Source organism: Periplaneta americana, chromosome 8, assembly GCF_040183065.1.
Source record: "Periplaneta americana isolate PAMFEO1 chromosome 8, P.americana_PAMFEO1_priV1, whole genome shotgun sequence".
NCBI classification, from domain to species: Eukaryota; Metazoa; Arthropoda; class Insecta; order Blattodea; family Blattidae; genus Periplaneta; species Periplaneta americana.
This window is the reverse complement of record NC_091124.1, coordinates 162121990-162134453: the sequence shown is the minus strand read 5'-3', so window position 1 is coordinate 162134453 and position 12464 is coordinate 162121990. Positions and strand designations below refer to the sequence as shown.

Below are 12464 nucleotides of genomic sequence, written 5' to 3'. Positions count from 1 at the left end.
AACATGCATAGTATCTACATCTTGCTGGTTGATAGTTTAACAGATAAGTTCCCCTCCCCTAAAAAATCCCTCTTGTCTCGTCTTTAAGATAGATTTGCTATCTCATCATTATGACAAGACGATGATTCAATATTCAATCGAGAGTAGGAAACGAACTACTACTACTACTACTACTACTACTACTACTACTACTACTACTACTACTACTACCACCACCACCATCATCATCATCATCATCATCATCATAAACAACCATCTTAAACAAACTTTGGTTGATTAAGTAAAATTATCATATTTCTACTGTCCGTGAATAAGATCCACGACCGTGGAGGATGGAGAAAGCTAGACCTACAGTCGAGCCGTTCTTATTTCCGGCAGCAAATCACACGACAGCTTCTGGTCAGCTGACACGCTGCTTCACTGGCAGTGGTTGTCGTCAAGGTTATGCAGACGACATACCGCTTCCCGCTCACGGTGGATGTTACTGCGTTGTCAAGTCTACCCTTGTACCACAGTCTAATATGTACTCTTAGCGAAGTTTTAGCACATGTCTAATCTTAAACATCGAACGAAAAATTATTTCCTACGATAAATAATTAGTAATATATGAATACATAATATTATATATTATTGTTATTGTTGATCCTAGCATCCCAGGACACAGAAGACTTACCATGTTGTGCTATATTTGGTTTTTCCGACCATTTGAAGTAACGATTTTCGTAAATACAGAAACAATATTAGAAATTACTAAAATGGGAGAAAGCTGTAAAATATAATAAACAAACATTTTTTATGTGAATGGATAACTAAAACCACACAACCTGTAAATTAAGTAAAATATGTTGGTATTAAAAATTTTGTCATGATAAGTCATCGCTACATAAAAAAATTACACGAAGAACCTTGCCTAACGGTATTGTTCAATTTAGAGGTGCTAGCCTAGATCGCTACAATCATTGTTAGTACCTGCCGCCGCCATAGTTCTCAGTTTATTTTCTTCTTTGCCGGATTGTCCATACTTCTATGTCGTTATTTGAGAAACCGTTAACTTGTTCACATCACACGCATCAGCTGTTCATTGCACCACTTGCATTAAAGGCAATAAACTATTCTTATTTTACGTTCATTTTCGAAATAATCTCTAACGCTAAGAATCATTTCACTGCTTTGCGAATTGATGGACTTCCGACTCCTCCGCGGCATTGTGATGCTGAAAACTCAGCGATAACAACAATATCGACTGATTGTTCGACAACCAGCTATTAGAACTGCGTCCGTTCACTATTGGCTTGACAGAGATTTAGCAACACCGCTATTGCCTACTTTCGCCGCGCCAAAAGTCGAGAAGGCGTGGCCACGCCGGAAATAAGAACGGCTCGACTGTAGTTGTGGAAACAGACAACTTTAGTGGCTGCGGAAATAAGGAGTGCGATATTTATGGCCCATCTGTCGAAAACATTAGCTTATCAAGCCAGTAATTTCTCATGAATCAGAAACCACTATTAAGTGAAATAGGCCTATATTTATTGGAAAAACAGTACAAGCTTACTTTTATCCATAACAGCGGAGTGGTGAATTCATAGTGTCAAAGAAATCTTTTCAGAGCCCCGGTTACCAGTCACTAATAATATGGTCTTGCGGAATATTAAAATGCTTCTATTAAAATATTTTTAGATCATGATTACTTTGCTTTAGAACAGCGGTTCCCAAACTCTCTCGACTCACGAATCACTTTCACAAAGATCTGAATTGAGCGATATCGTTATTGTATTAAGTAGGCTAATATTTAACAACCTTAAATTAATTTAAAGTTATGGTAAATAGGCCTATTTTAGGATTTCCCTCCAAAAAATAATGCAACAACGGTTAAAATATTAAAACTACATAAGTTCAAATAATTACAAGTACATTTATTGCACATTTAACATATTAAAACAAAAATTAAATAGGGAAGTTACCGACTCTTAGCTCGGGTCTAAATAAGTCTGTGCTTTATGACAGAATGCGGATTTTATCCCGTTACTATTCAATCGCACAAAGTCATAGCGGAGTGTCTCTTTGTACTCGCCGTGTGTTCCTCCCTTCCGTCGCCTGACACGATTTCCACATCCACAATCAAAGTCTTCTTATAACAGACTGAGGTAGCTACTCCTGTCATTAAATATCTAAACACACGCTTCATTTCAAACGACTGAAAAAAAAATATGTCTAATCCACATGGAGTCATAGTTGCTACAGTTCGATATTCCAGTTAACATACAGCCGTGGCGAGAACGTGACTCGCGAGACATTGTGGTTCGCAGTGATAGCTGTGCATTTCGTTTGCTTCTAACCTCCGCCAACCCCCACCCTCTCACTCACTGGAGTCAAACTCCATTCCATTTCTATTTGTCTCTGACCTGCGAGTGGCATATGTCTCTCTCGAAACCATGTACGAAAGTTCCAAGTAGGATGGGAGGACGCATTTCTTTGCTGTCAATATGATGAGAATATTAAATGTATGACTTGTTCACAAGTATTACGAGGAAAACGGTTGTATGACATAAAACGGCATTATACTACATGTTACTGATGAAATATTGAAAGGTTAAGTGTTATTGTTGTTGTTATCATCATCATCATCATCTCTGTACGTCGACTCTTTTTCAGCAGATGTACGAATAATGCGGTTAGCTCTTCAATTTGAACTCAGTGATTTACTATGTGATATCAAATGAAAGCTAGATGTAAGGACTTGACAAGTGTAGAACTTTCAAATCTTTGCCAAAAATAAATATCCGAGCTTCGTTCTTTCGCTTGCTCTGTTGAAGCCATGTTCGCTACAACTTACGTTTGTGAAAAAATTATTTTCAACAATTAAAATAGTAAAAACCAAATTTTGATCACGACTGACAAATACCTTCGTGATCAACTACGACTGGCAGTAAGTGACATAATTCCTGATTTTGAACTTTGTCGCAGAGACATTCTGAAGACAGTTAATTTTAGGTTGCATTGTTAATTTTTTTCTTCGTTACACGTACTAAACATTAGTTTGTAGTAGTCTTGTACTGTATAAAATTATATTTACGTGCTTGACGTAAGGAAAATGAAAATCCGTTAATAAGTCAGACAGTTGCTTCACTTCCCCTTCGGGTATCCGCCTCCCTCCATAGGTGCTATGCACGTTGCAGGTTACACAGTGGCTCGGCGCACGATTACATTTTCTCCACCGCTGACTTATAATAACACCATAACAATAAAAACGATAACCTCGAAATCCACCATTAGGGAAAAATTTGGCGAACACCTTGCAAAATTTCGCAAACTTCCAGGGGTTTGCAACCACAGTTTGGGAAAAGATGCTTTATAAGGACTGCTAGAAACAAATATTTTCACTTCTTAATGCTTTATAGTTTCAAGCGGCACAACAAAATGGTAAGCAAAGTTGAATGCCTGAAAACAAGCCCATTGCCACTGCAATAGATGCACATCCCTCCCAACGCAATAATAATAATAATAATAATAATAATAATAATAATAATAATAATAATAATAATAATAATAATAAATAAAAATAAAAAATGGGAAAGCATTAGAAAAGCTTATGCCCTAATTCTTAAATTTCACTTATCGGCTTCCCATATCTTTATTACATTTTATATTTTTGTTATTAGCAGGAAAGAAATGGGGATGCTCTAGGAATACTTTGAACACTACATACACAATGTTTATACAGCCAGTGCTGACATACTGCGGAGAAATTTTAATTACTTCACCTTTCATAAACGAAATAGAATATGTTCAAAACCAAGCTCTCAGGCTCATTACTGGTGGAATCAAAACAACTCCAATAGATTCTATGAGATTCCTCACTAATATTAACAGCATCAAAATGACAATAGAAGAAAAAGCACTGATTCAGTATGAAAAACTTATCAGATTACCAGGAAACAATTGGCATTCATACAGTCCTCTCTGTAGATTGAAAACTCAAAAAAGTTTCATATCCATGGTTCAAGAATTAAAACAGAAAATCAGTATCCCGAATTTAAAAGAAAACCTACAAATTAAACCAAACCCTTTAACTCTATTAAATATAGAATATAATCTAAATTTAACAGAAGAAATACTGAAATCAGAAGTAAACACTGAAATACTAAAACAATTGTCTTTAGAGACAATTAATATTAGATACCCTCCACAAAACTGGCTTCATTTATACACTGACGGATCCTTGATCTCCAGAGAACAAGGTGACGGTGCAGGTGTTACATGCTGTCTCTTCTCACTTTATAGATCTCTTGGGTATGGAACAACAAGTTTTGATGGTGAAATCATTGAAATAAGTGAAAGTCTCAGGAATCTTCTATGCCACATCAGTAAATTTAAAAATGCAGTTATATTGTCAGACTCCAAAGCAGCTATTCTATCAATAGTCTCTAAACACACACCTTCATCTCAAACAGCAGAAATAACTAAAATGCTCTCTCAATTAATACCACTCAATAAAAGAATTGTATTCCAATGGATACCATCCCATTGTGGAATCCTGGGAAACGAGAATGCGGATGCTTTAGCAAAGAAGGGCAGCACTGCTACTTACAGACCTGTTACTAAATCTACGTATTACTCTGTGAAGAGATTTATTAAATCTACATACTTAGACTTCAACAAACAAAATTTGATAACACAATCCCAAGGGAAAAAATGGAACTCTCTGCATCAAAATCCACAGTTAATTCCCGATTTACCACGAAAATCGTCTGTAGCTGCATTTAGATTGCCAACAGGCCATGATTGTTTGGCCAAACACCTGCATAGAATTGGAATATATCAGTCCCCTAACTGTCCACTGTGCAACTCAAACCAAGAAATGGATTCGGAACACCTCAAAATCTGTGCTTCAGTGGCTGGTCATAATAATATCTTTGAAAAATATTGGAGTGCAAGAGGTCAAATGATTTTATTGTCAAACGCCTGGCATTAGAAAACAACAACAACAACATATTTTTGTTATTTCATCTAAGGCCCAACTCTTAATTTTCAATATCAAACAGTCGACAGTTTTCAGCAAATAACTTTTACAAAGAACAAGTATTAGTTTTCACATATTCAATGCACAGAACTTAGTGATAGAATTAAGAACTAGCTGTTCTTGTTTCATTTTCTGCTTTCTGTCTCTTTGGTTCCTAATTACGAACCAAAAAGTAAATGAGGGTTCTAGTTTGGTTTCTTTCCTAAGTGAAGCACATGGGTGGAGCATGTAGACTGAGATCGTGGAGTCATAGGTTTGATTTTGGGTGGATGAATAAATAGGCCTGTAGATTCATATCAAGAGTTGCGGCCTTGTTGTACACATAGAATACTGGTCCGATAGTTTTGGTACAATACGAAAATCGGATATTCCAAGGTAGAAATCTTCGTAGAAGTTGGTAGCACCGATCTGGAAAAGGAACTGGAATGCATATAAAGGAATAGGATATGTTTTTAAATTAAGGATTATAGGATGGTATAAAAACCAAAGAAATGCCTTTGTATAATATTCAGACTTGGCTCTCAGTTGCTTATGGGTGTTATAATTGGTGTGAATGGTAATTTGGACGTACGTGTAAGATATGAAACAAATTCCAGACGTGTAGAAAGAATATGTGTTACTTCTCTTAAAATCATAAATCACATGCATTTTTATCAGTAATTATCAATTTAAACAGAATAACACAAGCATACAAAACAGAGTTGTAATTAAAGTCATCTTGCACAAACCTAAGTTACTACTTCAAAAATGTAAGTATTATTAATTGGATTATAAATTCAAATTTAATTATATCATAAAATAAATGCAGGAGATGCAATGAGCATGAAACGTTACCCCACGTGCTAGGTTTCTGCCCTCAGGGCGAATTACTGCGAATTGACAGACATAACACAGTCCGCTCAATAATTGCTAACAGATTAAGGGAACATGGTGAATACGAAGTATATGAGGAAGTTCAACGTCTTTCTACGGAAGGATCTACACGGCGTGCTGACATCATAATAACTGACCGAGATAAAAAAAAAATGGTCTCATTCTTGACCCCACTGTAAGGTTCGAAATTAATGGAGATCAACCAAAGCAGGTACATGAAGAGAAACGCGCTATTTACCTTCCATGCTGTGATGATCTCAGTCATAAATATAATATTCAAGATTGGAATGTCATTGGACTTATGTTTGGTGCGCGAGGAACAATTCCCAAATTTACATTAGAGATACTCAGAAAATTAAAGGTTCCTGATAAGACTCTTCAGACAATTGCATCAACCATTTTAAAATCTTCATTGAACATCATCAATCACCATCTCTATTAATCTTTATAATATTCAATGTATATTATTTACTTTCAATAAATTTTTATCGTCCATTTGAATTGATTAGGATGCCGATATTTTAAATCCAAGATTTGGACGGCTATCATTTCGATGATATTCTCTCAAATGATAAAGTTGAGACTAAATATACAAACAAACTAGTGTAACAAGGAAAGTCACATAATCAAACGCTTTTGTGACGACCCAAAACACAATTTCTAATGAATTTAAATCTTTAACGTTACTATCTCAATTCCAATTAAATCCACTTCTAATAAGGGAACTCAAATGTACCCTTTCCTACAGAAACGTTTAATATACAGTCATCAGTACATCACTCAGGTAACTCCTGGAGCCTGAGTTTCAGAAACATCATATTCCATCTTCTAGTGAAAGTTAGTCTCATTAAGGACAAATGTCCATGTCAGGACAAGAATCCAACCAGGGATTTCATTATTTATAATCAGGAATGTTGATCGCTAGACCACGAAGCCGTAACCTGCTTATTGCATCGTCAGTTCTAATAGCACTGATAACATCGCCTATTGTATATGCAAGTAGCAGAACTCTGGTGTATCTAAAGTTGCATTTTAGTCTAAGAAAGCCGCTAAAAAAATACCATATTCTATAGATCAGGGATGAGAGGATATTAGTTCCCAATCATGGTAGAAGAGCTGGACCTTGATCACGAGCGCATAGCGCATCCACTACATAGCGTCGTAACGTAGATAGCAATTATTACAATAACTTGCGTTACTAAATTTCTGGCTATGTAATAGGGCTAATTACTCAGTTATTTAATATATATGTAGGCCTACATATATAAACAAATTGCAAAGGGAAGGGTTTTTTAGGAACAAAAAGAGAAATAGGAAAAGTTAATTCTATTTAAACCATTTTCTTGATAAAAGCAATTATTTATTATGTAAATACTTCACTTCATTGGTTAGGAGAAACTAATAAGGTTTACATGCTCGACGTGTGTGATCTCTAAGTACTTTTGAGTATTTTTTTGAAAAAATAATAATGACAATATTGATTGAAATACAGTATATTGATTGTGTGATTGTGAAAATGTAGTCCTTACTCTCCAGTAGTGATTATGTAATGGGTTTTCTTAGAGTGATTTGTGAGATACACGTAACACGAAAAAACAAATTGATCAAATTAAGATATTGAGAGCCACCGTAATTTTTGGGGTTAATCATTTAAGGGGATATGTATGATTTTTAAAACTTCAACAATTTTCGGCCAAAATTTGTGAAATTTAAACTATATAAACAGATCTATAATAATATCATCTGTACAAAATTTGGTGCAATTAGGTCTAATAGTTTTGAAATTATATTTTTAAGTATATTTTATATTGACGCTACTAAAAAAGCTCCTTGCATCAAAGTTTTCAAAATGTTTAGTTCATATTTGCTCAAAATCTTGAGAACAGTTATTGGAATAAAAGTGAATTAGCTTTTTGAGCTTAGTAATAGTATAAGTTAAAGTGCAATCAAAGATAAAATATTATTTCTAAATTAAAAAAAAAAACACGTAGTCTAATAAAAGTAAATATCCAGAAACAAGCAACAAATAAAACATCAACAATACATTTAAAATAAAGAAATAAAAGGAATGTAGATACAATCTACTGACCCAAATGTAAATTAATTTACCTTCGATGTCAATTCCGAAATCAATTTATTTCTCTCTTCTCCTGAATAATGCCTATATTTTTTTTTTCATGTTGCGTCTCATAATGTCGTTTTATGTTTTTTTTTTTTCAAATGATATATTTTTACACAACAAACACTGGACTTCATCACCATGTTCGAAGCATAAATATTGTATCTTCCACTCTTCCTTGAAAGTTTTAAGCGCTTCCGTTCCGTCATGATGCGCTGTGTTCTAAGATCTGTACATCCTTTAGCAATGTTTACAGGTAAAAGAGCTCCGCGCGCGCGCAGTGGGCATAAAAGAGCTCGCGCTCGAAATTGTTAGTCACCATCGCAAGACTGCTATAGATCCTACCGCAGCTTTACAACACTACCCATATTCCATCCTAATGGCGAATGGTTTGTTGGGGGAAACGGGAGTTCGTGTGGTGGTTTTTTTTAGTTTTAGTCGAATGAAATTAATCAAAGTCTGGAAAACGTCGCATAGCAATAATGAAGTAATTCTGGAATAAGGAAATCAAAGTAGGTATAATCAGAGCAAACTAGACCCACAGTCAAATTGTAAAAGGGTATGGTGCAAATCGAATTTAGGAGCTTTTAATAAAAACTACAGCTTTTGTTTGATTTGATGCAATGTTCCTCGGAGATATAGAAGAAATTAGTATTGCGTTACACTGCATTCCGGTGTTTTAATTGCTCCGGCAATTTTGTGAACACTCACCGATAGCGTTCCTGGCACACTTCCCATTTTCCACTCGGAAGCGTTGAGGGTGGTTTCAACTCCACCACCTGCGTGCGTTAATCACTCTGCGCCTCTTGCCCTGCCCCTTCCCTTGCATGCGTTACTGGTACTATTTAATTGCCATCTCTTGCACAGTTCTTCCTATCGTGGAAAGCAAAAATAGCAGGATGTCTCTTCCGCACAGGAAATGCATCGTCGTCATAAACGACTTTATTTCAGACCAGACCACCTTGTGCAGACTTGAGTCACGACGCTTATATACACGCAGCAATCCGGCTTTCATTTTAGTCAGCTGTTACCGCATCCTCCATAAACCTTGAGGATATGGATTCGATTTTTGGCAGAAAAGTAGAGACTCGACTCCTTTCACCCCGAACTGAGTGTATAATCCATAGCATGTCTGTCTATTCTACAGAGGTGTGAAAATTATTAGAATAATCTTAATTTTTAAGGTTTTTTAATAGTTCCTTCACAAATATTCATTGAATAATAATTAATAATAATAATTAATAATTAAGAAATGGTTTAAACAAATTGTTATTTGCGTTTACATTGTTGTGAAGGTTCAAATGAACGTATACATCTGTTTTGTGCATATAATTTTTGATATTTCCAATTCCGCCAACATAATAATATAATTTCTGAATTCCCATAACAATTGTAAAATAAGAAAAATACCAATGTACAACAATGCTTTCCGGCATTGTTAGTAGTAAATATATCCTACATCAGTATAGTAATATATACCAATATTCATCAATTCAATGAATATTTGTGAAGGAACTATTAAAAAACCTTTAAAATTAAGATTATTTTAATCATTTTCACACCTCTGTATGTTACATTAAGGCACTGGTCTTTATTCTCAGGCTCTCTGATGTTATTTTTGTGGCTACTCCAAACAGATTACAATGATTACAATAATGAATGTCTGTATATAATCATAGTTTCGTAATATTATTCCATTTCGAGAGACTCGTTGAATGCAGTTTCCCCGCTCTCCGCCCCCCCCCCATCAGTCACCCATATAGGCCTATTATATGATTCCAGTTGTGTAGATCAATTTACCGACAGACATTACCCAGAGTGCGCTATAGGAGGCTGGTCTATACTGCAACCGCGATTAAAAAAAATGATAGAAATTTGTTGGAATTCCATAGGGGAATCGGAGCTCCCGGAGAAAACCTGGACCACGGGTTTCTCCAACACAAGTAATTAATCAGAAGTACAATGGGGATCGAACCCGGGTCCGATAAATACATTTTTTAGTAATTTACGAGCTTTTTCTTATTTCTGGATAAAATAACTCACACACGTTCAGAATACCTTCGACAAGAATTTATGTGTCAGTTTTACTGTGCATTTTAATCTAATCGTTTGTTTACAAAAAAAAAATGACCACTATATCAGTAGGCTATAGAGTGCTTCATACTGAACACTACGAGGGCGCCAAGTTGATTAAATAACATTATAAGTTAATATAGCAATGATGGATAGGTCAAAATAAATTATTATTGTTATTATTATTATTATTTTAAACATAAACTTGAAGCACAGCTCACTGGATAGCTAGATCAGAGTTCATCTTATTTAGCTATTGGGGACTCACGCACTACCTGACATATTTGGAGGAATTGATGTAATAAATTCTTTCGAGAGTCCATTTATAATAATAACTAGTGGCTTGTGCAGTAAATGCTGCAAACTAAGTTCATTAGATGTTCAAATAAAAAGTTTTCTGATTTATTTTCAATGAAGAATACCAGACATTTTGAAAGTTATTTGCTTCCGTAATAATGAAACATACTCCCTCTGAATGGGTTTTTTTATGCCAAATACTTTTTATTAACCTATCACCTTCAGTTTTTTAGTTTCAACGCGAAAACGCAAGTAACAATGTCAGGACGATCAGTGGGTTTTTCATGTGGGAGTAGAGCAATAGCTATTTCAGGTCACTGTGGATTGTATGTAGGTGAAAGTTTAAAAAATGTCACGTTTGCTATGCTTTCAAACAAACAGACATAGCATCTTGGTATAGCTAGCTGCTGCATGCAGAGCTTGAAATGTAGAGGGTAAAATCATTTTATCCTGCTAAGAGATCTTGCTGAAATGATCGGGAGACTACATAATTTTCTAGGCTTCTTATTTTATCAGTAAGTAACACTTTTTGGTTTTTCCTTAGGAACTGTAATTTTTGCGCTCTCTCGAGCCAATACTGAAGAGAATGACATATATATACTATATAGCCGCCACTCAGTAAATTATAGAAATGAAGATCTAATTTAAGATGTTCCCTATATCTACTTACAAAACCCCAATACGTTTCATTTTCATATCATCAATATAGCATTAATATGTATAATCAATGAAAAATAGTTACATCTTGGCATTAACTATAATAATATTTCATTTCTAATGGTAATAATATCATCAAACCACCTCAAGTTTTGTAGATTTTAATATCCAATACACAGTCGTACTCAGAAAATTACACACCGCAGAATCACACCTATAAATTATTTTTAGTAAATCTTGAAGTTTTTAATAACCAGAGACCGAAAGTTTAGGCATTATGAATCATTAAAATAGGCAGGCAAAAAGGCATCATAAATAACTAAAATAGGCGGGCGAAAAGGCATTATAAATAGCTAAAATACGCAATCAAAGGCAATTACAAAAACCTTGCACTAGACCCACAACCTTGCACTTTCCACAAAGGAATTTAGGCAGCAAGAATAGCTTTACATAAGTCGAATGCAAATTGAGATTTTTGACTCGATTTTGCAATTACTGTTGGAAGCAAAGAAATCTTCTTCCCAGAAGCCTTGGAAAGTGCATTTTTGTGTTTGGTTGTTGCTTTATGAAATATTTAGCTAGCTACAACAACGTCGCAATGAAAACTGGAAGAAAAATAACCGTTAAAAATAACGTTAGACCCGCACTCATTGTTGCCTTGTCAAATAAACACAAGCAATAATTAAAACACTTACTGTTGCAAATAGTATATGAACTGACTGAAAGACAATAATATACATTCGGTGAAGTCACTTTCATTGTAGCAGTTATAAAAATAAGTTAAAATATACCTGTGGGCAGTTTTTAATAATAAGTTCATAAAAAATAGATAAATAATCAAATAAAGGCAAAAAAGCATTTATTTTGTAAATTAGGCATTTATATTAAAAAAGGCAGGAAAGGGCAACATAAAACTGTGACGTTTCAATCACAAAGGTATAATTCGTACCTACAGTTTTACTTTCAAAATGAAGATAGATTTAACACATTTAAAAAGGTATTCTGCCAAAGTTCCGGTCTCTGTTAATAACCAATTGAATATGTCAACAATCCTGCTGGTCATGGCCTTCGTGTAATAGCCTATTGTTTATTGCAGTGTGTGTTTTGTTTTATATTGAAATGAAATTAGTTCTCAAAACTGACGAAAGATGGATTTTGGAAAATTGGAAAATTATGTAGGAAAACTAACGCTTCACTGAAAGTTACAATTTTTCTGAAAACCCTTGGATGCCAAGCTTCAAAATGACGGGTCATTCATTAAAATCCGTTCAGCCATTTTCCCGTAATTTCCATTGCCAGTTCAAATTATATATATATATATATATATATATATATATATATATATATATACTTACAAATGGCTTTTAAGGAACCCGAAGGTTCATTGCCGCCCTCACATATGCCCGCCATCGGTCCCTATGCTGT

At 34.7% G+C, this 12464-nt stretch overlaps 1 protein-coding gene across 18 annotated transcripts in view; it reads right to left on the bottom strand.

Moving 5' to 3' along the window:
• Window positions 1-12464, bottom strand: part of raskol (Ras GTPase-activating protein raskol) — a 605213-nt gene that overhangs the window by 175865 nt on the left and 416884 nt on the right. The window lies entirely within an intron of this gene.